We start from the raw sequence: 27,644 nt of genomic DNA, 5'->3' as shown, positions 1-27,644 counted from the left end.
CAACATAAAATGTACTGGATGACTGCAGGGAAGCTCAAAATGGAACTAAAAAGCTGAACACAGCAAGGACAGCAGCCAAGGCTGGGCAGGTTTCTGGGTATTAGGCACCAATAGACAATTTCTTCATGGAGTCAGGACCAATCAGTATCTACTTTTCTTTTTTTTGGTTAGTGTCCAGTTAGGATTCAGATTTCAAGGAGAGAGCATCTGATTGGCCCACCTCCAGCAAGAAAAGGGAGGGGCATTTTGATTGATAGCTCCAGTATAGAAGAAGAAGGCTAGGCAGACAAAAATGCCTGAGGAGTATTCAACCTGTGAGTTAAATTAATGTTTTCTAAAGATCTCTCTGGCAACAGTGGCAGGTTACAGAGATTTTTAATTTGGAGGCAAAGATTAAGGAGTGGGTTGTGCCAAATGGGGACCTGAAGTATGGGTTTTTGAGTGTCTCATGTACATTGACCACTGGTCACCAAATCTACTCAAAAAGAATGTCCCCCTCCATCCCACCCTCTGCCCCTCCACACCATGGACAAGGGTGCCAGCTTCTATCTGCATCTCTGGTGACAGTTCCCAGTCCTTTACCTCCAGATAAATGCTCCCTAGGACCCAAATATCAGCAATGTTACTCTGTCTCTGGAAAATCACTCATATATTGCCTGAAGTAGAAATATGTTTCAAGTGTCTTTCCCTGAGAAGCCCCAGATGACTTATCATCCAAGTGAGTTCAGGCCGAGAAAAGCTGGATTTGCCTGTGGGCATTGAATCTATACCAAGGAAAGTTCATGGCTACTGTTGACCCTTTAAAACACCAGTTCTGACAGTAGAACCAACAACCACAGCAAAGCTTGGTCAATATGATTCATTGTGCAAAGAACAAATTCTAAAGGGGTATGCATGAAGAGGACTCATTACTTTATTTTTCCCTGAGCAGAACTGAGTTAATTGATTATTAGAAATGCAGCTGCTCTTGCTTACAGACTTAATCATATTACGAAGTAACCTAAAGGCATGTGTGTGTGTGCCTGTTGAATAATGATGCTTCTTGTAGTTAGAACAGGGAGCCCCAGAACCACTTGGAAGCTGAAGATGCCTGAAAATGATCCATACAGAAATACTCAACTCATCAGCTAAGTAATTTGGTGCTCCAGACCAAGTTCTAGATGAGGCCAGAAGGTCCCACTTTGATTCCAGACCTTCTCTTGCTCACATATCATAACTTCTCTGAACAACCTTCTTTGTCTCTACAGCGGGAATAAAGATTCCTCACCAAGGAAGTTTAACAGAGATAAAAATGCCCTCTCTGCCCACTGAAAGAAGCAGAAAGAGAAAGGGGGAGAAAATGAGAGAACCCATCTATCACACTATATCCCAGGGTCTCCTCACATAGTGCAGTGCCGTACCCCACCCCCATTGAGTATGTGTTGGGTGGGAAACACTGTGCTTCATGTGCAAAGGAACATCTCACCACATGTGGGGTCCTCTCTGGACACGACCAGCACTTTGAGGGTCAGAATAGAAGGTAGCTCCTCCAGAGTCCACTCTGGGAGGCCACACTTGGATCCTACTGTTTTGACTCCACTGTGATTGTTGTTCAGTTGCTCAGCCGCATCTGATTCTGCAACTCCATGGACTGCAGCATGCCAGGCTTCCCTGTCCATCACCAACTCCTGGAGCTTGCTCAAACTCATATCCATTGAGTCAGTGATGCCATCCAGCTGTCTCATCCTCTGTCATCCTTTTCTCCTCCTGCCCTCAATCTTTCCCAGTATCAGGGTCTTTTCCAGTGAGTCAGTTCTTCACATTAGGTGGCCAAAGTATTGGAGCTTCAGCTTCAACATCAGTCCTTCCAGTGAATATACAGGATTGATTTCCTTTAAGATTGACTGGTTTGATCTCTCTGCAGTCCAAGGGACTCTCAAGAGTCTTCTCCAACACCACAGTTCAAAAGCATCAATTCTCTGGCACTCAGCCTTCTTTATGGTCCAGCTCTCACATCCATACATGACTACTGAAAAAACCATAACTTTGACTAGACAGACCTTTGTTGGCAAAGTAACATCTCTGCTTTTTAATACGCTGTCTAGGTTTGTCATAGCTTTTCTTCCAAGGAGCAAGCATCTTGTATTTTGTGGTAGCAGTCATGATCTTCAATGATTTTGGAGCTCAGGAAATTAAAGTCTGTCACTGTTTCCATTGTTTCCCCATCTATTTGCCAGGAAGTGATAGGACTGGATGCTGGTCTTTGTTTTTTGAATGTTGAGTTTTAAGCCAGCTTTTTCACTCTCCTCTTTCACCTTCATCAAGAGGTTATTTAGTTCCTCTTTGCTTTCTGCCATAAGGGTGGTGTCATCTGTATATCTAAGGTTATTGATGTTTCTCCCAGCAATCTTGATTCCAGCGTGTGCTTCATCCAGTCCAGCGTTTCTCATGATGTACTCTCATGTAAGTTAAACAAGCAAGGTGACAATATGTAGCCTTGATGTGCTCCTTTCCCAGTTTGGAACTAGCTCACTGTTCCATGTCTGGTTCTAACTGTTGCCTCTGTACCAGGTCCTCTTTGTGCTCCACACCACATCCCTTGCCTCATCTGACTTTGAATAGAACTCTGCAGCTTTTTGTCTTCAGGGCCTTCTCCAAAGCCACTTTTCCCCACATAGACATGGCAACCCAGAAGTGCAGAGGGAAGGGGGAGATGTTGACAGCCTCGACGACAATCCTCAATCAATGCAAGAATGCAGAATTTGGACGATAAATTAATATCCTAGCCTCCCAAACTGTGGAGGAACAATTCTGAATCAGGTTTCTCAGAGAACTGATAGAAAGTCTGAGTCCTCATATAGGGCCAGTCTTTCACAATCCTGAAAGTAAGGGCCTCCTCACCTTTCTACTTAGGTGACTCTCTGGTCTCACCCTGACCCTGCCCTGCCCAGTTGCCCACAGCACTAACCAGCTTTGAGGGGAGTTTCTCCCTTCCTTAGCTAATTCTCTCTCTGCTTCTTTACTTTTGCCTCCTGGAATTACCTCGGAAATAAACCTGCCTCCTAAGCAATGCACTCCAGTATTCTTGCTTAGAGAATCCCATGGAAGGAGGAGCATGGCGGGCTACAATCCACGGAGACACAAAGAGTCGGACACGACTGAGTGACTAACACACACTCCCAAATCCTTGTCTCAGTTCCTGATTTGGGGGAATACAAATTAAGACAAACTTCAGATAGCCCCCTGCTCAGAGTTGGGAAGCTGTTTTCTCATGCTGTCCACATGTCCATCATCCCATTTGCAGGCTTTTTATATATTGCTGCTGGAATATATAAGGTCTGCAGGAAAGGAATCACTTCCCCAAGGTTATATGAGGTGTGCAAAGGGTTCCACCCAGAAGTGAGATTGTCATCTCCTCTCGTAGCTCTCTACCCATCACCCAGCTGCTTCTGACTGATGAGACAGTTAAAGCTCCCATCCCCTATTGAATAGTGCTCTCAGGCACTGTTGAAGATTTGATTTTGGTGATAACTGACCTAAGACCAAGTAGATCCTTGCCTCTGCTTCAGAATTGTTCTATGATGAATAAAAGCTTAATTACAAGCTTGAGTTTCAGTTTCGCACCACATCTTATAAACGGAAAAGATTCTTGACAAGTCCACAACCTCTTATGGCCCCCTTTTCCATCAGTTTATTGTATTGGACTCCTTTGGCACTCCACTATTTGCAATAAGACTCTCCAAACTGGGGCTTTACCCAGAAGTTGTGGGGTGCCTTTTTCTGACACACAGCATTATACTAAGTGACGTCAGTTAACAAGGAACTAGACTGGTGCCACTCAGAGCAGCAGAGGACTGTGGGAGAAACTTCCTGGCTTCCCCCTTGTTGTCTGCCCCAGAAAGAAATCAATGAGCAGCCAAAGCTGTCTCCAGAACACTGGCAAACAAAGGGTCAAGCTGGTGGCTCCATCCCAGTGGCATCATGTATGTGGACTGTGCTCACCTAAGTTACCCATGGTGCCCCGTGGACTGGGTGACTTCTTTGGACTGAGCCCGCACCGTGTTTTACGCTGGTCTAAATCTCTCTGGATAGAGATCTCTTCGAAGATAATAGTGAGCACTTCTAGATATGTTTATCCTGCCAGTTACAACGCTTCCTGCAGCCACTAGTTCTCAAAATCCCTCCCAGGATCTCTCCCAAAGAGAACCTACAGACTAAGACAAACTTCACCCACAACACCCTGCCACGGTGGGGAGAGGACTGTTGTGCCCACCCTGGTCCCCCAAGAGCTGATGTCCAGTCAGAACTAGATGTGCAAGGGATTTATCAGGAGAATCATGATGATGAATAAAAGGGAAGGAGCAGGAGTCAGCAGAGAGAGCCTTAGGCTGTGATGCAGGTCTCCTACTGTGAAAGGAGAGAGGGAAGGACGGAAGATGAGACAGGAAGAATCTCAGACCATACTGCAGCTCTGAGAAAGTCACAGCCAAGTGGGTGGAGACTCCCAGGAAAAAGACTGCCCAGTGGAGGACTCTGTTGAGCAAGAATGCCCCAGCTCTTGTTCCCGCCTCCCGTCTCTAGTCATGGATGGGAGCAGCACAGGAAGAGCATAGCTTCTGCATGAACATTGCCACAGATCATGAAGGTGCTACAGTTGGAGGTCACTAGAGCACACGTTCCAAATGTATTGTCTAAGAATCCTGAGCTATCTTGGACCATAAGTGATGTTTTCTGGTTAGATCTAGCAACACCTCCTCCCTGAGTCCCCACGGTCATCATGGATTGCTCTGAAGCAGAGGCCCCATTCAAGAAGACTCCACACAATAATTTTTATATTTTCCAGATCAGCACAGAGGAGGAAGCTTACCTCCTCCCCCCCTGCAGGGATGGTCCCTTCTCTTCTAGTACCGTCTACCAGGGTGGGCACTAGAGTGAGGAAAGCAAGGTGTCCAGGGCAGAAAATTTCAGGAAATGACTCCTTTTCAAGTGCTGATCTTGCACTTGCATAAAGCCAAGAGTTAAATTTTGCACCTGACACCTTTCTGGCCTCATCTGGGTTCGTCCCATGACCACTGCTTCTAATTCATCCGCTGAACTCTGGAGTATCATCAGCAGTATCATCAGCCGGAGGTTATTCTCCGCCACTCAGCCATGCCACAGCCTCTGGCTCACTGTCCACAACCCTAGTCCTGTCCTCAGTTCCAGTACTCGGGTTTCTCAGATCCAGTGATCATATCCCTCACCCTGCATTCGCTCCTGAGACAGTGGTCTACCCTGAACCTTGTCATCACTATCAACAACACCAATCTTATACTTTGGCCAACTATCCCCTCACCAGTACACTTACCTTATTACCTCCACTGAAATATAATTCTCCAAAGGCTGTAGGTCTTCCATCCTTTGCCTTTTCATCACTCCCATTCTCCTCTTGCTCACTCTGATGTCATGGTCTAGCTTGATAATCACATGCTTCGAAACACTTTCAGATCTTTTGCCACTTTCCACCTGAATCCTACATGTGCAATAAAACCTTAAACTACTCCAGTTAAACCCAAATCTCTACCCTCTTTGCTCCTACTCCAGACAGTTGCTGGTCTTATTTCAGTTTCATAATCACAAACCTTAGATGGGCTCTAAATATTGTCCAATGATCCTGTCCTGCATTTCCCTAGAAAGTTCATTTTCCTACCCACCAAAATGACACCTTTGTGTCTCTTCTCAAACCTCCAATCCTTCTAACCCCTGACTTCTCCCCATCATTCATTCTCAGTCTATGCTCCCAACTCCTACTTCTCTATTCAGTGATGCAATTTCATTTTTGCCATTCACCATTTCTTAAATTTTTATTTTTTATTGAAGTGTAGTTGATGCACAATATTAATATTATATGTTACAGGTATAAAATGTAGTGATTCAAAAACTGTAAGGGTTTATACTTCATTTATATTTACTATAAGATATTGGCTGTATCCCCTGTGTTGTACAATATATCCTTATACATTATTTTGTACATAATAGTTTGTACCTCTTAATCCCCCTCCCTAATATTTCCCTTCTTTCCTTCCCTCTCTCCACTGGTAACCACTAGTTTGTTCTCTATATCTGGTGCATCTGCTTCTCTTTTGTTAGATTCACTAATTTGTTGTAATTTTTAGACTCCACAGATAAGTGATATTACACAGTATTTGTCTTTGTCTGACTTCTTTCATATAGCATAATAACCTTCCATGTTGCTCCAAATGAGAAAATTTCATTCCTTTTCTTATGGCTGAGTAGTAGTCCAATGTGTGTGTGTGCACGCACACACACGAGTGCACACACACATCTTCTTTACCTATTCACCTATTGATAGAGACTTGGGTTGTTCCCATATCTTGGCATTTGTAAATAATGTTGCTATGAACATTGAGTACATGTATGGTTTTGAATATGTGTGTTTTCTCTTTCGCATACATACCCAGAAGTGGCATTGCTGGGTCATATAGTAGTTCTACTTTTAGTTTTCTGAGAAACCTCCGTACTGTTTTCCACAGTGGCTGCATCAATTTACAATCCCAGCAACAGTGTACGAGAGTCCCGTTTTCTTGACATCCTCGCCAACATTTTTTGTTTGTGTTTCTTTGATGACAGGAGTGTGACGGTATCTCATTGTGGTTTTGATTTGCATTTCCTTGCTGTTAGCGATGTTGAACATCTTTTCAAGCACATATTGGGTATCTGCATTTCCTCTTGGGGATACAAGTTGTAACACTTCTGAATGAAATCTTGGATTATCCCAGAACTTTTCTAACTACTCTTATGTAATAAGAAGTCTGTTGGTCACTTTAAGCCCCAAACACAGTTGATGTGATATTTAGCATGTCAGTCCTGTGTAATAGCCAAAGTTTCCAACTTCATTCAAGGTTTTGGCTCTTCCTCCTCCTTAGCTAAGGCGGGCTGCAGCAGGCTGGCTGCTGGCTTCCTGGGAAGGGGTGTTGGTTGTGTTGATTGCTTTCTCCCTCACTTGTCTGCTCCTGCTCTCCTAGGTGCTGTTTCTGATTCCAACAGGGTTTGGGGGTTGGAGAGAGAAGGGCACTGGAAAATTCTCCCACTTCCTGAGCCAGGCCAACATTTAAAGATGACCCTCTGGGAGTTTTTGTGACTTCATCGAAAAGCTCTGATTCCTGGAGATCTCTCACCTGCAGGTCCTTTGTTTGGAGCAATACCCTCTCCTCTAGCTCATCCTCCTACTCACTTCCTTCTGTAGCCCTGAGAAGCCCTGAGGCGGTCCACCTCCAGGTGCTGTCTGCTGAGGGGCCCTGATAGATTCATAGACTCACTCTCTTTTTCTCTCTCTCATACCCCACATCTGATGCCTGGGGACAGTCACAGGTCTGACAAATACTCTGCCAAATTCTGGGAGGGCATCTCCATCACAACAAAGCCACCTCTCCTTCAGCTTCTCTGCCAACAGCTAGGACAGCCCACTTTTAGCTGATTAATGTCCCAGGTAGGAGCAAACACCAACCACTACATCTCCCATTTGCAAGGATCCCACAGTTGGCCTCTTAAAATCCTCCTCACAGGGTTCAGATATAAAGGCAGGCACCCCACACACAGTACCTCGCCAGTGGACATGGGGATGGGTCTCTGTACACTGTCTCAGCCCACTCTTGCCCCTCCCATCAAAGAGTCATCCTTAAAAATCCTTCCACCTTCAGGCAGATTGCCTATCTCTACGTCACTTAGTTTTCTTCTGGAGTTTTGCGTTGTTCCTTCCTCTGAAATATATATCTTATGGTATCTAACTTTCTGTGTCTGTGGTCTGCATTCTGCAGGCTGCAGGACTATAGCTCCTCTCACTCCTGGTGTCTGCCCTCAGGCGGGTGGGGTTGGCCCAGGGGCTTGTGCAGGCTTCCTGGTGGGAGGGCCGGTTGCCTGTCTGCTGGAGGGTAGGGCTGGGTTTGTCTTTCTGGTGGGCAAGGCCCCGTCAAGGGGTGTATGTATTTAGAGGTGGCTGTGGGCAGACTGTCTGCTGGTGGGTGGGCCTGCATTCCACCCTGTTGGCTGTTTGGCCAGAGATGTCCCAATACTGGATCCTGCAGTCTATTGGGTGGGATCAAGTCTTGGCACCAAAATGGCAGCCTTCGGGAGAGCTTGTGAAGAGGACTATTCGCTGAGGCTTCCACCGTCAGTGTCCTTGCCCCCAGTGAGAGCTACAGCTGCCCCCCACCTTCCCAGGAGACCCACCAAGACAGGCAGGTAGGTCTGGTCCAGGCTCCTAGAGTCACTGCCCTGCTCTGAGTCCCAGCGCCTGTGACATCTCATGTGCGCCCTCCCGCAGTGGAGTCACTGTTTCGCCCAGCTCCTGCATTCAAGCCCCGCTGGCCTTCAAAGCCAGATGCTCTGGGGCCTCCTCCTCCCTATGCCAGACCCCCAGGCTGGGGAGCCTGACGGGTTCAGAACTCTCACTCCTGTGGGAGAAACTCTGTGACAGAATTATTTACCAGTTTGTGGGAGACAGTGGATATGGAATTTGATTATATACCCAAAGCTCCCATCCTACCGTCTCGCTGTGCTTTCTTCTTGGTCTTCGGATGTATAATATCTTCTTTGGTAGGTTCAAGTCTTTTTTGTCAATAGTTGTTCAGCAGTTAGTTGTGATCTTGGTATTTTTAAGAGAGACGGTAAGCTTAAGTCCTTCTACTCTGCTATGTTGCCTCCTCTGTCTCTGAAGTGTTGGCGTAGGTCTATTCAACAATACATTCAATTTTTAGGGTAGTTGCAGGGCTTCCATAAAAAAAAAAAAAAAAAAAAGCATGTCTCATAGCATATATAGGTGATCCATGATTTCAAGATTCCTCTAGCCCCAAGGAATCCTGGAAGATTCTCACCCAGGACTCAGGTGGTCTTTTCTCACCTGACCCTCGAAAAATTCTTCCATCATCATCCTGACAGCCTTACTCCTTCATCCCTCAGTATAGGTGGAGTTTTAAGAGTCATGTAAGTATTTCTTCAAAAATTTGCATCTTGGTCTAGCACCTTACTTTAACATGTCAGATGTATTATATTTTGGTGTCTCAATCAACACTTAACAATTTAACATCCTTTTACACTTCATTGAAAGAATAAAGTTATCAGACAGCTTCCCACCAGCAAATAGACCAATTCACCTGCCTCAATGAGCATATTCTCTGTGTTCCCTCCTCCTAAAATGGAGAAAAGTTTCTGCTGAAATCAAAAGTCAATCTGTGCTCTGGACCACGTACATCTTCATCCACCCTCCTTCATCATCAATATCTTCATTCCCATCAGCCTTCAAATATGTTCTTTATCCCCCACCTTAAAACACACACACTTCCTTCCCCCTTCTCCTAATGTCTTCCTCCTGTCCATCTCCCTGATCTCCTTCACAGCAAAACTTGACTGAACGGTGATCTAGACTCTCTCCACTCACTTAACTCTTGTTTGTTGACTTATTTGGTTTGGGTAGAATTTTTTTCTTGCTAATTTTTATCCTAACTTTAAAATAAAGAGAAAAGTAGAAAAGGACAATTCCACAAGCAAACCCTCATTGACCTAATGGTTAAGGGTACTGAACATCTTTTCATGTCCTTATTTGCCATCTGTAAATCCTCTTCAGTGAAGCATCTGTTCATGTCTTTGGTCCATTTTTCAATTTTATTGTCTGGGTTAGTGTTACTGTTGAGATTAGAGAATTTTGTATATATTCTAGACAGGAGTCCTCTTTCAGGTATATGAGCTGCAAGTATCTTGTCTTTTCATCCTCTTAAGAGGATCTTTTGCAGAGCAAAAGTTTTTTAATTTTGGTGACATGCAATTTGCCAAATTTTCCTTTTATGGATCATGTTTTTAATGTCAAGTTTAAGTCCTGAAATCTTTCACCTACATATTTTTCTAAAAGTTTTTTAGTTTTACATTTACATTTAAGTATGTGATCTATTTTGAGTTAACTTTGAGGTTTGGGTTTCGGTTCATTTTTTTGCCTAGAGATATCCAATTGCTCCTATACCATTTATTCAAAAGTCTTGGGCTTCCCTGGTGGCTCAGCTGGTAAAGAATCCACCTGCAATGCAGGAGACCTGGGTTCGATCCCTGGGTTGGGAAGATTCCCTGGAGAAGGGAAAGACTATCCACTCCAGTATTCTGGCCTGGAGAATTCCATGGACTGTATAGTCCATGGGGTTGCAAAGAGTCAGACACGACTGAGCAACTTTCACTTCACTTTCATCCTTACTCCATTGAATTGCTTTTGCACCTCTGTCAAAAATCAGTTGGACATTTTGTGGGGTTTTTTTCTGAGTTCTGTCTTCCATTCCAAGGATTTTTGTGCTTAGCCCCTCACCGGTGCTACACTATCTTGATTGCTGTGGATATGTAGTAAGCCTGAACTTTAAGGAGAGTGATTTCTCCCACTTTTTATTTTCAAAATTATTTTAGCTATTGTAAATCCTGGGCCTTTCCATATAGAATTTAGAATAAACTTGACAATGTCTACAAAAACTATTGCTGAGATTTTTGACAAGAATTGCAATAACTCTGTAGGTTAATTTGGGAAGAATTGACATAGTCACTATAATGAGTCTTAAAATTCATTAACATGGTATGTATCTCTATTTATTTAGATATTCTTGAATTTTTAAAATACACATCTTATAATTTTTAGCATTTGGATCCTATACATGTTTTACTAGCTTTACATGTAAGCATTTCATTTTCCTTGAAGTAATTAGAATGATAGTTGTGTTTTAATTTCAGCTCACTGTTAGTATATAGAAGTGTGATTGCATTTTGTGTGTTGATCTTGTATCCTGGGATCTTGCTCAACTCATTGGTTAGTTATAGGAGTTTGCTTTTGTAGATTCCTTGGGATTTTCTAATAGATAATGTCATCTGCAAACAGGGAACTTGCTTTCTTTTTTATTTTCTTTCTTTCTTTCTTTTTTAATATGTACGCTTTTACTTCTTTTTATTCTTGCCTGGCTAGAACTTCCAGTACTATGGTGAATAAGACTGATGAGAATAGTCATCCTTGCCTTGCTTCCCAGTCTTAGAGGGAAAGCATCCTGTTTTTCACCATTAAATATGATGTCAGTTGTAGGTTTTTTATAGATGCTCTTTCTCAAGTTGAGGAAGTTCCCCTCTATTCCTAACCAAGTGAGAGGTTATATCATGAATAGGTGTTGGGTTTTGCCAAATGCTTTATTCTGTATCAGTTAATATGGACTGAATGTAGCATTGGCTCCTATAGCAGAGGCTGACAGTCAGAGGTTCATTACTCTGCCACACAGAAGTCCAGATGAGAAGTCTAGGACTGAAAAGCAGCTCCAGAACCATCCTTCTATTGAGCTACTCTGACATCTTCACCATGACGCTTCTATCTCATGGTTCAAGAGGGCGCCCCTGACTAGCACTGCTGTCTGCACATTCCAGCCAGTAGGAGGTGGGAAAGGGGAGGGCACATTCTTTCCTTCTGAAGGCATGAGTGGAAGTTGCCCACATTTCTTTTCTCACAGCCCCCCCACATGACTAAGTTCCAACAAGAACACAATCCCTTCTAGGTTCTGGTCCTCCATTATATAACTATTCAGCACAGGAGACCAGCCTTGCCTGTACCCTCAGGGAATGGCACACCATCCACCATGGAAAGGGTTGTCTTTTTACCTTTTCAGTTACCTAACTGACAACTTACTACCTCATTAACAATCTTTACATTAAATTACTCTCTATCTAAATAAGTGATAAGGACTTCTCCTTCAGCTTGAAGATGCAGATAGCTAAAAGCTGAAGCCAAGCTCCCTGGGAAGCAAGCCTGACCTGATGCCCAACACTCCTTTCCAGTATGGGGGCCTAAGGGATCCTGTTCTCTGCACCTCTCAGAAATTAGGAGTCCAGAGCAGCTCTATACTCCCACGGTGCACATTGAAGATGCCAGGGCCCCACATTCACCCCTAGGGACCCCAGCAACAACAGCCACTGTCACTTCCAGGCCTGAGGCAGGCCACTCCTCATTCCAGGACTATCCCCTCCCCTGAGAGCAGTGAAGGAGCTGGCATGGTTGATGTCCCCGCCCCGGCAGCCCCGATGCTATGAGCGGGCGAGAGTGGGAGGCAGCTCCTCTGTTCTCCTGTCAGCCTTCTCTTGAGAAGCCTGCACTCCAGCCCCTGCCTCTTATCTCTTCAAAAGCTGATACACTCGCAGACAAGAGGCGGCTTTTGTCAGCTGCTGCCACTTCTGAGCATTTTCTGGCCCAAAGCATTGACTTGCAGTGAAAAAACCAATTTCCCTACAAAGTCTTCTGAAGTCTCTTGTCAGGCCTGGGCACCCTGGCTCACCCTCTCCTCTCAGGAGTGTGGAGGTGGGGGAGAGGGGGTTGGGTGATCTGCCAGCCATGGCGCCCCAGGACACACGTCAGCGTGTGGACAGAGTCCTTCCTTGGGTGCCTCTGGGCTTGTGGGCTTCCTTCCTTTGTTGCTACAGCACTCGTGAAATGTCAGAGAATTTTATAATCCCCACAGGCTTTTGTCTTAGAGATGGGGAAACTGAGGCCTGGAGGATTCTGGGAGTTGGGCTGCCCCGCACCAGGGCTTGAGTCGTTGGGACTGCTGACCCCATATCCTCTTTCTGTATCTGTGAAGCTTTTACTCTTAGGACGCTGTGGATGCTGGAGAGGGGCAGGAGCTAAGAGGTTCCCTAGGTGTGGAACCAGGACCCACTCACTGGCTCCCTCCCTTGCTTTCTACCACGGCAGCACTAGGGAGCAAGTGTCTGGGGAAAAACAGAAAAAAAGAACAGAACTAACAAACAAACCAAAAAAAAAAAAAAAAAATCCAGGCTTTCATTTTAAAGTCCACAACCCCTGTTTCTGGGCAACCAGAGCCTTCAGTTCAAGCTCATGTGCAGAGCAGTGGAGATTGAATGCCTGCAGTCCACAGACCCTGTTCCAGCTCTCTGGGGCTCAGAACAGCAGCTTTGACCATTGTCTCTTCAAGAACCACACACACCTCTCCTTTCTCTTCCACACACACACCCACACACACACACACACACACACTCACACATGCCTGAAGGAAATACCACTTCTGTTCAAAAAGGTAAAGATGCCTTCTTTTTTCTTTTTAAATTGTATATTTATATTTTAATTTACATTCATGCAAATTCATCCTTTTTAGTGTACAGTTCTGTGAGTTTTTGTCAAGCGCAGAGTCATGTAACCACCACCACGGTCACGACCCAGATCTTAAAACATTCCCTCTCTCATGCTGCCCCTCCAACCCCACACCTCCCTCCACACCAGCCCCTGGCAACCACCGATCTGTTTCCTGTTCCTTTAGTTTTGCCTTCTCCAGAATGCCTTATAGATGGAATCTTCCAGTATATGTAACCTCTTGAGGCTGACTCCCTTCACCCAGCATGACACATTTGAGATTCACTCAAGTTATGTGTATCAATAAAAATGCTTCACGGAGGCAGAAAAATCAAACTGTGATAGGAACTCTGTGACCAAGCACAGTGCCCATCTGGCGGGGGTCTCTAGCTATGAGCATAGCTCCCCAGCTCCCCTGTAACCAGCCTCACCCTCCATTAGCCTCAATTCCATTCCTGCCCCAAACTGCTTCCCTACCCAGAGCCCAGAATTTCCATCCCTCCCATCAGCACCCACCTACTTCTGATCCTCGTTCACGTGACCACATGGGGTGGTCCAGGGTCCTCGTGGGGTGCTGGGCCCTCATCCAGAAGAGGAGAACCCAAACACTCACATAATACATAATACAATGTAAAACATGGTAGAGAAAGAAATGGTGGGAACCAAAGAGGACAGGACAGTGTGTGTCCTCCTTAAAGGCATTTGTAGCACTATAAACTGTCAGACACACTGGAGCTGCCCCTCAACATCCCCGCCCACAAACACAGCTGTGGGCTGCACTCGGGGGCCCAGACTCTGGTTCACAGCTTCTGAGTCTCTCATACTGAACCTCTTCCTCGAATCCACAACTGTGCCGATACAAGCTATGACACAGGGCAACCACGTCACAGTTATGAAGGTGGCAGGACTCAGGGGGACCACATGGCCTTTGTGGACTGGGACAGAACAGGAAGCAGGTTGCCCTATGTGGACCTGGGATGCGTCTATGGAATATGATTCAAATAGATGAAGCTAGTAGAGAGGGCAGCTGAGTGGAAGAAATGAAGTCCAGGAGATCTGACCCTGGCCACAGCAGGCTAGTGCTTCTTATTCTACAAAACCCAGACCCAGGACGGTTTTTCTGTGCACAGAATCCATCTTTGGCTCTTTTCCAACACCTGCCATATCACATCTGCTGAGACCAACACATATACGACCCCACATATACAACCCAGGGTAGGAGGATGCTGTGGCAAACTGCCCCCCGCCCCTCTTAGGATCGAGATGCTGTTGTCCCTCCAGCTGCCAGGAGTATGGTTGCTGACAGCTCAAAGCTACACGCACTCTGAGCACTGCCCCTGGCTTGCAGGAGCTGCCTCACCATTGTACCACCAATGATTGAAGTTCAGGTAGAAAAAGTTGCTCACTCTCCTCAGTATCAACTGGGGACAACTTCACGGGATCACCCAGCTCCAGAGTCTCCTGTGGCCTTTGGCCTCTGTTGCAGCTGCATTGGAGATCAACGTCTCCTCTGCCCAACCCTGCTCCCTCACATCCTTACGGACGTTGATCCCCAGTCCACTCCCTAGAAACCTCATACATGAAAACCTCCATCTCAGAGTGTTTCCAGGGAACCCAACCGAAGGCAAAGGGTGAACAGGCTTCAGTCAGTACGAATGCCAAGTTCAGCCTGTAAAATATTTATTGTAGTTCTCACGTGTTATTTCATTTGATCCTCTCAACAACTCAGTCGGGTGGGTATATAGTTATTCCACTCTGTATATGAGTAAAGTCTGGAAAGGGTATATGTGTCATCCGAGTTTGCGTGGACAATAGTAATTGATCTGAGCTGAGCTTCCCACCCTCCAAGCCTGGATCTCTAGTTCACTACACTGGTCAGAGCTGATGTGTGAGGGACAAGAGTTTATGAGGAAGAGATGGTCTAGGTGGAGGCTGGAGCAGTCAGACACGTACGGTTGTGCTTCACACAATTTGGGGGCAAAATGAACATTCTTAGCCATCAGAGATTTACGTCTATTTTCTCTCAATTCTCCAGCAGATGGCAGTCGAGTGTCTGGAGGAAGGGGCGGCTCTTCATTTGAAGACCGGCATTATTTGGGCTGGGAGCTGGCAGAGGTAAGGGGTTGGGTATGACTAGGGCTGAAGGTAGATGTAGGACCCAGCAGGTCCCAGCTGGTAATGGTCCCCCAATAAGTGTTAGCCTGTCCTTCACCTAGGTATAAAGGGGGAATCAGGTCACCATCCCCTGGTAGCTCAGCTGGTAAAGAATCTGCCTGCAATGCAGGAGACCCCAGTTCAATTTCTGGATCAGGAAGATCTCCTGGAGAAGGGATAGGCTACCCACTCCAGTATTCTTAGGCTTCCCTGGTGGCTAAGACGGTAAGGAATCTGCCTGCAATGTGGTAGACCTGGGTTCGATCCCTAGGTCAGGAAGACCCCCTGGAGAAGGGAACAGCAAGCCACTCCAGTATTCTTGCCTGGAGAATCCCCGTGGACAGAGAAGCCTGGTGGGCTGCAGTCCATGGAGTTGCAAAGTGTCAGACATGCCTGAGCGACTTAGCACACAGGTCCTTGCCCTTGAACATGAGCAAAGCCCCTTCCAAAGAGAATGCTGACAACCCACAAGGGTACCATATGACTGCTACTTAAACTTATCTGGAGGAGAAACTGATATGGAAGACTTCCTTCAAAATATACTGGACTGAAGACATCTCTTAAAATTTCACTAAAATTATACCAAAACAATTTTAAAAGACATAAACCCTCCCTACAAGGACAAAATGTCTGGAAGAGGAAGCAACAGCAGCTATGATAACAACTTTTTGGAAGTTGTGAATGGGGTGAATGGTAACTGACTTCAGAGCAGGGAAGGTTGAATTCAAAGAGCCTGCCAAAGGAAGCGTGCCAAGGAGTGCAAAGAACTCCTCCACCTCAAAACCCTGGAATATTTCTAGAACTCAGACACTAGGTACCTCTGGAAGTAGGGAGGAGAGGTGAGGCCAAAAACAAGAGAGCTGGTGTACGGTTTGTATTAAGAGCACCTGGGTTTCCAGATCCCTCCCCATTCAACACAACCTGGTTGCAAATAAGAGAGAATCTGGTTTCGTCTGTCTACACAAGGGGTGAAAGAAAGTATGGAGGTGTGGGCTCTGGGGATCATGATCACTGGGGTCAACCACTCCAAATCTCCTGGCCTTCCCTGCATGGACACATGATGGCTTCATCATCTCCAAGCATCGTACCCTCATTCAAGGCAGGAGGAAGGGGGAGAAGGAAGACAGCTCACCCCACTGCTCCTGTCCTCTTTCATCAGGAGAGGAAATGCTTTCCCAGGATCCGCCCTTCCCCAGCAAAGCTTTGCTTATGACTCCAGGCCATTATAGAATCACGTGGCCAGCCCCAGCTATAGGGAAAATTGGACAGGCAAATACTCAGCTTGTCCAGCCTCCATAGGGGAGACAGGCAAAGGAGAAGGAAGATGGCAATGAATGTGGAGGGAGCACAGCTCCCAGACGGCAGGGCTTCCAGTGGACAAGACTGGGTAGGTGCCCAGGATCAGAGGTCTTTTCTCTTGGGCTGGTCATTTTCTCATGCGGAATTCCTCAGTCTTTTGCCTGAGTTATGGCACCTAGCAGAGAGATCCAGAGATCTCAGTAGATCCTTTACTCACAGGAAGGCTTCCGACTCCTGCCAGATGCCCTCTCCCAGAGCCAGAGGTAGTCAAGTGAATGGGGAAGGACCAGCCTTTAGCTTGGGGAGGTAGGGAGGAGGCATCTACCTGAGCTATGGGTTTTTCTGTGCGGTTTCCCCCCACACCTCCTGTTTTTAGCCCCAACCTGCACCTCCACCTTCTAAGATGCCTAGTACTAAGTGCCAGTGGATTCTGAACCCTGAATCAGCTTGCTTCTTTACCTCCCCCCACCCCGCCTCAGGCATCAGCAGAGTGAAGCCAACAGAAACACAAGCCAGTTACTACTCTTCCATCTTCAACCCTACCTAGCATCCCTCTAGAGGGGACTGGATAAATAAAACTCGGTGGGTGCATAACACAGAACACTCTGCAGCTATCAGAAGCCAAGAACTAGCTGCCCACACCAAAACATGCATAGAGCTCAAAAGCACAGCATTAAGGGAGAAACATTAGAAAAAGAATGAAAGTTAGAACAATGCCCATTTTATATAAATGGAAAGCACATACACACAAATGGCCAATAAACCATGAAAAATGCTCCATTTCATTAGTCATCAGGGGAATGCCAATTAAAACCACAATGTGAAACCTCTTCCCACCCACTCAAGTGGCTAAAATGAAAATGACAAAAATACCAAATGCGAGAGAATGCAGATGAACCAGAATTCTCTATACATTCACCACTGGTGGAGTATGTTGGTAGAACCACTTTGGAAAACTATTTGGCCGTGTCTCCTAAAAGTGTGCACACTCCCTCCCATGGCCCAGCAATGCCACTCCCAGGTATGCCCCTGGCAGAAATGCACAGAGATGGCCGCTGAAATTCACACCCTGGAACGCTCATAGCAGTGCTAGTCATAGTAACCCTCAGATAAAACCACCAAATGCCCGTCAGCCAAAGAGCAGATAAATGAAGTGTGGGGTATTCATACAGTGGAATTCTATGCAATGAGAACAAACGAACTATATATATGACTACAAGCAGCCACAGGGATGAAGCTCACAAACCTAATCAGAAGAACCAGACACAAGCATTTGTACTATCTGAGGCTAGTTAAATAAATATCAGAACTGGGCAAAACTAACCTAGGGAATTGACTGTGAGTATAGTAGTTAAGCCCAGGGGAGAAGTGCTGGTGACAGGAAGAGGGCAGGAAGGGGATGTCTGGGGTGTGGTTGCTGTTTCGTTTCTTGAACTGTGTGCTGGCTATAGGGATGGGTTCAGCTAACAGGGTTAAACAACTCTTGCACTGAACACTTCGGGTTTGTGCACTTTTCCGTATGTAGTTTCAATAGAAGTAAAACAAACCCAAAAAATGCTGGGGCAGTAAAAACACATGAAAATCCATAGGCACAAGCAACTATTGCATATTTTACAAAGATGTGTGCATATTTAAAGACCTACCTATAAGGAAGGGCTCCTATGTGGGGAGGGAGCTGACAGCAACGTGGTGGTGGCAGGGAGGAGAAATAAAAAGAGGTAATAGAAGAGGGGAAGGAATCCTCTGTGGATGCACAATGACAAAGTGCTTAACCCAACTGGGAACCTCAGTTAGGGGGAAGAGTGGAATAAAGGCAACAGTTTTTAGAACCTGGGATTGTTCTCTGCCGACTGCATGTTCCTGCTTACATTAAATGGGGTCTGGCAAAGAGAAGGGAGTCTCCCAGATCTTAACAAGGGCTCCTTGGGGGAGGTGCCCTGTCTCTGGTCCATTAACCTTTCCTGCCCTCTGCCTCCACTCTCCGACCACCAGATATGTTAGCTGAATCTCTGAATCTGAACCGAATCAGAGCTTTTCCCTCTCCTTCTAATGAGCTTCTCTGCCCTTGTTTAAATCTGGGGTGCATACCTCTCCTGCAAGCAAAATCCAGGTGCCCACCATAAGGAGTGTGAGAAGCCCACCTCTGCTAGATGTAGATGAAGCACGGAGTCTCTCTGAGCCCACCCCCGCAGCAGCCTCTGTTCTGAGTCTCCTGCTTGGCCCGACGTTCGTTTGCAAGTTTGAACCTTCATTCTGGGGCTCCAGAAGCCTGGTGGAAAACCTCAGGGAGGACCTAGGTTCTGCTGCCCTCTCCTCCCACCTAGGAGGCATGGGGTCAGGTGGTGCTAAAAATTGACATTGTCTGCACTTCCCTCTCTGGCCGCTAGTGGGAGATGCTGGCCTACCTGAGACCCATCAGGGGACCAGAAGCAGGAGGCAGGAATGTGGTTTATCTGTCTGGCGCCAGCCACCCTATCAGACCCAGGGCCAGAAAGGGTCCTGTGTCCTGAACTTTCCTACAGACTGACTTTCTGTAGGGACAGATAGCTCGTCAGCATATAGGTAAGGCACCCAGTGATCCCTGAAGCCCCACACTCAGGTCCCAAATGGAGGATGGCCCCCTGGTGATGTCTCCAAGATCCCAAACACGGAGAGGCAAGTCACAGCTTCTAAGCTCCCAAACACAGCACCTGGGTGCCCTCTGAAAGCGCTATTTACATTTAGGAGCGTTGAAAAAAAATGTCAGGAGAGATTAGAAGGCTGCTGGGGAAGAAGACAAAGACTGTGTATCTCTGTGTGTGTTTATGTGTGTGCTCCTGTGTTGACTCTGGGCAATAGCCCAGTCCCTTCCAAAGATGTTTTTGGCCTGTGGGCAAAACCTGGTGGCCTGTTTCTTTTAAACAAGGATGTGTGTGTGTTCCTGGGTGTGTCTCCCTGGGGGTCAGCCTGTGTGTGTGAATGACAATACTAGTCAGTGTGCGGGTCTCTGCATCCGTGTGCGAGACAGTCTGTCCCAGTGTCGGCACGTGAGTGCCTATGGGTGCGTCAAGGTGGAAGTTTCCTGTAGATCAACAGGGTCAGTGAGTGTGTCTGCTTCAGGGTGGGTGTCCCCGTGATGGCTGGGTCTGTTGTGCTGGTCCTTTCCGGCCTGGGTGTGTTTCTGTCAGTACCGATGTGTCAGGATAAGTGTCCCCGGCGTGCAGACTTCTGTGCTCTGTGTGCGTGTGTCTCCAGGAGACTGTGGTTTTCTGTGTGTGTCTCTGTGTCACTGTGTCAGTGGTTGTGTCTCTGAGTCACGCAGGTGTCCCTGAGTCTGTCACACCATGTCTGCCTCAGTGTCTGTGTGTGTCAGCGACGTGTCTGCCTGTGTCCGTGTGGGTGTCTGTGTGTGTCTATGACAGCGGGTGTCTGCGAATGTCAGCGTCTGTCCGTGTCCACAGAGGCGAGGGCTGTGGTAGGGTCCCCAGGTCAGTGAGCATGTGTGAGTGCGCACCTCGCCTGTGCCAGGGTATCTGCCTGTCCGCGTAGGCGTGGGTGGCGGTGGCAGAGCGTCTCCGGGAAGCTCTGTGTGTACCCCCGCGTGTGCCGGGTCTGCGCGCGTCTGTCGCGTCCGCGTGGGCCGCTTTCTGTGGCGGGGCGCCCCCAGGTCAGCGCGGGGGTGTGCGCCCCGGCGGGTGCCCAGGACTTCACCCTCAGAGCGGGCGGAGCGCCACGTGCGGAGTCCGGGGCGCGTCGCTCTGGGGCGGAGCCAGCCTGGGGCCCCAAGCCCCAGGCCGAGCCCAGGCGGGGCCCGCCCCCGACCCCGCCCCCAGCCCGAGCCCGCGCCGCCCGCCGAGCCCCGGAGCCTGAGCCGAGCTGCGGAGCCGAGACGGCGGCGGCGCCCGTGGGATGCGGGGATCGCGCCCCCGGGGCCGCTGAGCCTGCGCCCGGTGCCCGGAGCCCCGCGCCGAGCGAGTCCGTGCCGAGCCGCTGCCGCCCATCCCGGGACCCGGGCCGGGGGACCAGCAGGTGAGCGAGCGCCTCCTCCAGCAGCCCCGGCCCGGCCGGAATCCCCTCTGCCTGCCGCCGCCCAACTTTCCTCCCCGAGGGTTGGAGCCTCCAACCCCTGCGCGCCCCCTCCCCAACCCCGGGTCCACCGGCAGGCTCCCTCCCCCATCTCTGCCCCCGAGGGTAGGGGAGGGAGAAGAAGGGGCGCAGAGCAGCCCGGCTGGAGGGTATCCCCGGGGTGGGGGGGTGCGTCTCTAGCCGGCGCGCGCCCCCTCCCCTTCCCTTTCCTTCCGGGTTTCCCAGTTCGCTGTCGAGGGCCGGGGGAGGGGGAGCTGCGGCCCCGGCTTCCCGGCCGATCCTGGCGCAGACTCGGGGAGGGTCTGGGATTGGGACCCGGATTCCGGAGGCCGGAGACCCCAAGGTCAGAACAGCGACTAGGAGCGCAGTGAGTGTGACTCCAGAGAGCGGAGGAACTGACCGCGCAGGGCTAGAAATGAAGGGGCCATGCACTCCCCTTTCTCTGGGCCCTGCTGAGCAGTCCGCCGGAGCTGTCCTCTCTGGGGTGAGATCTCTGCGGGTCCTGGCCGGGGATAGATCTCTGTGCACCCCGAAAGGAGAAGATGTATGTCGCGTGTCCTATCTCTGCGCGCTCCGACCATAGAAAGATCTCTGTGCCCTCTTGACGCCCTAACGGGGACACATCTGGTCTCTGTGAGCCCTGACTGCGGAGAGATCTCCGTGGGCTCTCTCCAGGGGAGACTGTGCGCTGGGATCGGGCGAGTTCTTTGCCCTCTTCGCTCTGACCGGGTAGACCCAAGCGCCCTGACGGAAGGCCGTTTTCTACTTGTTATTTGATCGCCTTTGGTGGCGCCCTGGGAGGAAGCAGAGGTTCCTAACCTTGTGGGGGCTGGATATGTGGAGAGTGCTCGTGGTGAGGGGAATGCTGGGGACCAGGCGCTGGCCTTAGGCCCGCCTCGCAAACACCTGTTGGAGGTCAGCGCACAGCCGAATCCGGAAGCCATGGCCGAGGTTGTGGCAGGAGTCATCTTCTCTCCTTAGTGCTTAAGACCAGCAGGGGTGATGGGATCAGTCTCCTCTTGGGGTTCTGGGCTGATATTCCATTCCCTCAGCTGTCTCCTCCCATCCTGCTGAGAACCCAGGCACCTCCACAGACAGCTTAGACCTTCCGGTGGAGACAGGCACTGCCTATGAGCCCACCATGCCACAGCACGTCTCCCCTCTCCGTGATTCCCACAGCTCTTCAGCATCCAGAGGGACCCTGAGCAGCAGAGGCCCCCGCCATCAGAAGCCCAGGCCCCTACCGCTGCCATCAGCCTTTCCCTGTTAGCACTGGGCAAGTGCACGAGAGTGGGAGGTAATGGAGCCGGAAGGTGGGACGAGAGTGACACAGGCTGATAGCTCAAGCATTGCCGCAGCCACAGGAGTGAGGGTCGGGTCGGGTCAGAGAACTGCCAGAGTCGGGAACATAGCTTTTATACCAGAATGTCCAGTCCTGTGCGGGAATGAGCCTCAGTGAACTTTTAATCCAACCCTATCATCATCACCACATCGTGCCAGGGTGGGGAGAAACTGAGGCCAAGAGTGGGTCAAGGACTAATCCAAGGTCACCTGGGAAGTCAGTGGGTTGGGGGCCCCACTCAGGGTGAAGATGCCTTGAGATCTACTTTCTGAGAGCCGCATTGATCTAGGACTGATCCCAGAGAATCTGAGCAGAAAGGGAACTGGCCCTGGGGTGCCAAGGCCAGTGTGGTGCAGCCAGCTGCTGTGGCTCTGGGGGACTTGGTCCTGACTCTGTGGTGCTTGAAGGGCCTCTGGAAGATTTCTAGGACTGACTCACTCAACATGAAGATGGAACTCGGAGTAGTGGTGGGAAGTGCCAGAGAGGGGTGGGAGTTGGGGAGCACAGGAGGCTGATGCTCAGGGAATCCAAGGAGAAGGGAATTCTGGGGCCAGCCTGGGACAGTGGTAAACAGCAGTCTCGGTTCTGCTCATAGGAAGCTGATTCCTGCTGACCCTTGGGAAGCTTACTGGAAAAGTGTGCAGCCATAGGAGTGTATCCCCACTCCATTCAAAAGAGGAGTGATTATCTTTGGCCAGGAAAGTCAAGGGTATCTATCTAACAAAAATAACTCTCCAGCTGGATTTTGAAGGATGAATAGGAGTTTTCTAGGTGGGGAAGGTGCAGTCTAGCCATCAGGTCTAGCATGTACAAAAGCATAGAGATGTGAAACAGTGCAATTGTTCAGTGACCCGACGGGTCCCATGGTATGAAGAAGACAAGAGTGGAAGCTAAAGCCAAGGTCACAGTCACGGGGGCCCTTGTGAGCTCCGCTCAGGAATTGGGAATTTATCCTCAGTAATGGTACTAAAAATAGCTAACATTCACTGAGTGCTTTCTGCCAGCCAGGCACGGCACTAAGCGCTTTATAAGACTCATCTTGCTGAATCGTTGAATCGACCCTGGAGGCAGAGACCATAATAAGGACCAATTTGCAGATGGTGAAACTGAAGGCCCAGAAAGGTGAAGTAACGTGCTCACCATCACACATCTACCAAGTAGCGGGACTTGAGCGTGAGCCCAGGTGTCGGTCTAACAGTTTTGCATTGTACTACCTGTCCAATGCAGACCATGGGCACCATCAGAAGTTTTTCAGCTGAAGGAGAGGGACAGGGAGATGGCCACAGGTGATAGAACTTGTGGTGTTCTAACTTCCTTCCCTGTTAAGGGATATGCCACTCTCCCACCCCTAGCTTCAGTTGCTTACTAATGAGGTTCACTGTTGCCATATCACACTGTCAGGGGAGGATGGGTGAGTAGAATTTGGGTTGATCTGCTTGATGTAGAACCAAGGAGAAGGTGATGAATGTTTCAGGGTCCTGATCTGAACCTATAGTACTTCCAGGGAGATGCCAACATCCTATAGTCAGTTGGAGGGAAAGGTTGAGGGTCTAGGAAAAAAGATTTGGGCTGGAGGCAGAAACTTGGAATCATCCACAGAGGCTGGTCGTTAGGGCCGTGGCAGTATTAACTAGATTTTGTCCAGTGAGAATGCAGACCAGTGGTTCTCAACTCTGATGATATTAGCATCACTTTGAAAGCTTTTTAAACAAAATCAATCTTTACCCAGGCTCCACCCCCAGGAATTTTAGTTCATTCGACTTAGAGGTGAGGCCCAGGCATCAGTAGTTTTGGAAGCACCAGGGAAATCCTAATGTGGAGCAGAGGGTAGGAGAAAAGAAAGTTGAGTCCAGAGAGCCCTGAGGCACTGCAACAGTTGAGGCTGGAGAAGTCTGCAGAGGAGGCTGGGACGGAGCAGTCAGAGAGGTGGGAGGGGAGCCAGCAGTGGGAGGTGTCACAGAAAGCGCGGAGGGCACATGTCCCGGGAGTCTCCTGATTCTGCCAGGGAGAGTTAAGATGCATTCTGAGAAGCTTGTGGATAGATGAAAGAGAATGCATAATTTAAAAACGAGTATCCATTGGACTGAGCGACTGTGAGGGTGCTGGTGACCTTGACCACAGAAATGTCCCTCTTGGCACCTAGCGAATGTGCTGCTGGGTATGTTGTTGATGAATGAATGAATGAATGAATGAATGAATTGGTGAGAATGGAATTCAGTCTGGAGTAGGTTGAGGAGCAAGCAGAAGGTGAGGACGTGGAGAGAGCATGTGTAGACAGCTCTTTCAAAGAGTTTGATGGTTTAAGAGGGAGGAGATAGAGGGAACTGGCTGGGGGGAGTTGGGCTCGGGGGAGGGCTGTGGGAGGGCCTGGAGTGGACGGGTAGGCGTGTGTGTCCGTGCGGCATGTCCGCATGCGCGAGCTTATGGGGAAGATGCCTGTCCCTCGCAGGGAGGGCGGGAGATCTGTGAGTTGAAAGTGTGCCCGTGGTGTTCTCAGTTGCTCTGGTTTGTCAGTGGGCTGATCAGGAAGGCCTAGGGTGAAGTGACTCTTCCCATGCAGCTCTGAGAGGGTGATTTTGATGGCAGGAACTGTGATTCCTGCTGGGGCAAGGGGCAGGAAGGAGAGGAAGATTTGCTGTGAGGAGACAAAAGGGTTCCAGAAAGCTGATGTCTGGGGGATAAGATGAGGTTGTCGAGAGCAGGTTTCCAGAAGTAGAAGGGCTGGGCTGAAAGTCCTATGGCTAAATGCACAAAGTAGACAGTCAAGAAGATGAAGCCAGGGCAGCCTGTGGAGAGAGATTGGACGGTGCAGGGCAGTCACAGGGAGGGTGGGGCTTCGAAGCGAGCCCGGGATTCGATGCCCACTGCCCTCTGCCAGCCCAGACTTGCCCGTGGTGGTGGTCTGAAGCTGAATTCAGCCTCAGGTGGTTGGAGAGCGCCTGGTTCAGGTGTCCAACACATAATCTCTGCCAGGGAACATTCTAGAAGCTGTACAGTTCAGATATAATAACTGCTCTCATAAAATTTACATACTGTTGGAAAAGACAGACTGGGTACCATGAAACAAATAGATACCAAAGATAATTTTAGACTGTGACCAGTGCTATGTGTATGTGTGTTAGTCACTCAGTCGTGTCCAATTCTTTGCAACCCTGTGGGTTAGTCGTTCAGTTGTGTTTGATTTTTTTGTGACCCTATGGAGCCCACCAGGCTCCTGTCCATGGAATTCTCCAGGCAAGAATACTGGAGTGGGTAGCCTTTCCCTTCTCCAGGGGATCTTCCCAACCCAGGGATCGAACCCAGGTCTCCTGCATTGCAGGCAGATTCTTTACCATCTGAGCTACCTGGGAAGCCCAACCAGTGCTATAAAGGAAATAAAACTGGATGAGGTGGTGGAGAGATGGGAGTGACTCTAGACTGACTGGTCAGGGAAGGCATCTTGAAGGAGGAGACTGAACTGAGATCTGAATAACATGAAAGAAGCAATCCTGAGGAGATTTGGGGCAAGAGTGTCTTGTAAAGAGAAGACTGCTAGTGCAAAGGGCCAGGGACAGGACCACGCTTCTGAGCAGGGTTGGCTTCTGTGCTGGAGCAGAGAGACTGGTGTGGGGATGGAGAAGTCCCTTGTATCTGTCCCCTCACCCTCACCAGTTCTCAGCCCCCTCAGACCGCCCCTGTGTTTATGCACAGTTTATACCACTCACCTCGGAAAGGCAGCAGTTCCTGGGGATGACACTATATTTAGACTTTTCTCCTCTCTGTGGACCTGGAACATACTGTGTGTTTTTAAGATGATCAATATGGGATGGGTGCTATTTATAGAGACCCCAAGTCAATTCCTGGGACCTGGGGCCCTTAAATGGTGGAGGAGAACCAGGACTAGGCTTTTTGGGGCCAGCCACCACCGCTGGCAGAGTGTTGGAGCCATCTGATTCATGGACTCTGAAAGTGGCATCACCTCTCGTGGCAGGCCCACTTCACTCATCTCTGCAGAGTCACCACAGCCTTGGTGTGGGGAGCTTGGATGTCCATAGCCCATCCATCTCCAACTCTGTTTTCTTTTAAAAAAATATATATGGAAATGCTTCATGAATTTGTGTGTCCTCCTTGGGCAGGGGCCATGCTAATCTCTGTAGCGTTCCAATTTTAGTATATGTGCTGCCGACACAAGCACTCAACTCTGTTTTCTGGAGGAGTACCTGGTGTGCCCCAGGCCCAACAGAAAATTTTACTGTGATTGTTGAAACCAGAGTCTGGTGGAATAGCCTGTCAATCTCTTGTTCATTCCTCATTCTGTTTACTACTCTGGGTGAGCAGAAAAGGACCCTCACGGCCTCCCGGGTTCACCCCCCAAGCCAGAGAGAGGTCCGCCTAGGAATGACTGCGAGGTTGGAGTTGGGAGCTTAAGTCTCTCTAGCCGGAGGTCACTGTGGCCAAGAACAGCCAGGGGAGGCTGCCTGGAGAAGGTGGAATTGGAGCCCAGCCATGGAAAGCACACAGCATTTGGAGAGGCAAAATAGAGCAGGTCAAGTTTTCAGCCTGTTTTCAGAAGAATGTTTATGATCTGAGGCTGGAGTTCTTTCTCTTTCTCTCCTCTTCAGTTCTTCTCCTGATTAAATCTCCCAGGGAGACAGTGGAAAGTCACGTCCCCACAGAGATATTAGCTGAGTGGAAGGACAGAGCTGCTCTCACGGAGTCTGTGTGGGCTCGAGAAGATGCCTCACCCACTTGGAGATCCCGCTGCCCGTCATCTCCAAGGGCATTCACTTCCCTCCTTACAGCCCCAGGAGGCCAGGGCCACTGCTGGTTACCCCCTAGACTCAAGGTCACACGGGCACGCAGGTGGCTCTAAGCCCAGAGCGGTGTCTCCCTGGCCCCACCCAGGCCTTGCCCAGGCAGTTCCCGTGCTTTCTGGAAATGGATTTTGAACAGTAGAAAGGCTCTTGCTGGCATCAGGAGGGTAGGAAACACCTTTCTGGCTGGTATTGATTCCTCGAAGGCCTGTGTGAAGGAAGAACCTGGCTCAGGAGGCAGTTTTCAGAGGGACAGCAGGGTGGGGGGCAGGGTAATCTGGCTTGAAGCACCAACTCAGTTCTCAGGCTACATTAGCATCCTTCCATCTGAACTGTGAGGTGCCCGGGAGGATCTAAGATGGGGGCAGGGGGAGATCAGACCACGGGAGGGACCAGCCCATCCCAGTCAATACCTCTCGCATGGCCATCAAAGCCCCAGCCTCATCGACCTGGGCCGAGAGCAGGGAAGTGGTCCAGAGAGCCTCTAAGAGCCAAGGTGCCTGCTCTCTGCTGCCCAGCACTGCTGCCTGCTTCTGGGCCTCTTCCTGGGAAAAATCCCAGCCCTGGGCCCATTCCCTTTAGGGCCCAGGGCCCCACCCAAGGGACACCCAACTGGTGTAGCGGTGCAGAGAGGGTGAGCAACAGGGGCCTGCCCACCATGGCCAGACTTGAGCAGGAGAAGGCCCAGCAGCTCAGAAGCCCATTCCGGTGCCAGCCCTGCTACCGTGCTGGGTCACAGGCAGTGCAGACTGCCAGTTAAATAATGCGACAGCTAGTTGATAACGAAACTAGAAATGCAGGGGAAAGCCCCCACTCACCTGCTGGGCCTGGATGCTTATTATATGTGTAACTGCTGAGCTTCCAT

General features: G+C 49.1%; 1 protein-coding gene and 1 non-coding gene across 5 annotated transcripts in view; one reads left to right on the top strand and one right to left on the bottom strand.

The window, feature by feature from the left end:
- Positions 1-20,451: 20,451 nt before the first annotated feature.
- SCN5A (sodium voltage-gated channel alpha subunit 5) overlaps positions 20,452-27,644 on the top strand; it is a 100,260-nt gene continuing 93,067 nt past the window's right edge. For all 4 annotated transcript variants that reach the window (XM_065933021.1, XM_065933019.1, XM_065933023.1 and 1 more), the window contains exon 1: positions 20,452-20,587. The gene's annotated coding sequence lies outside the window, so the exon portion shown is untranslated. The remainder of the gene's footprint in view (positions 20,588-27,644) is intronic.
- On the bottom strand, positions 26,056-26,160 carry LOC136168042 (U6 spliceosomal RNA). Its single transcript, XR_010663206.1, has one exon. It is a non-coding gene; the product is annotated as a U6 spliceosomal RNA (small nuclear RNA).

Source organism: Muntiacus reevesi, chromosome 4 (genome assembly GCF_963930625.1).
Source record: "Muntiacus reevesi chromosome 4, mMunRee1.1, whole genome shotgun sequence".
NCBI classification, from domain to species: domain Eukaryota; kingdom Metazoa; phylum Chordata; class Mammalia; order Artiodactyla; family Cervidae; genus Muntiacus; species Muntiacus reevesi.
The sequence above is the reverse complement of the archived record's forward strand: the minus strand, read 5'-3'. Positions and strand labels throughout refer to the sequence as shown.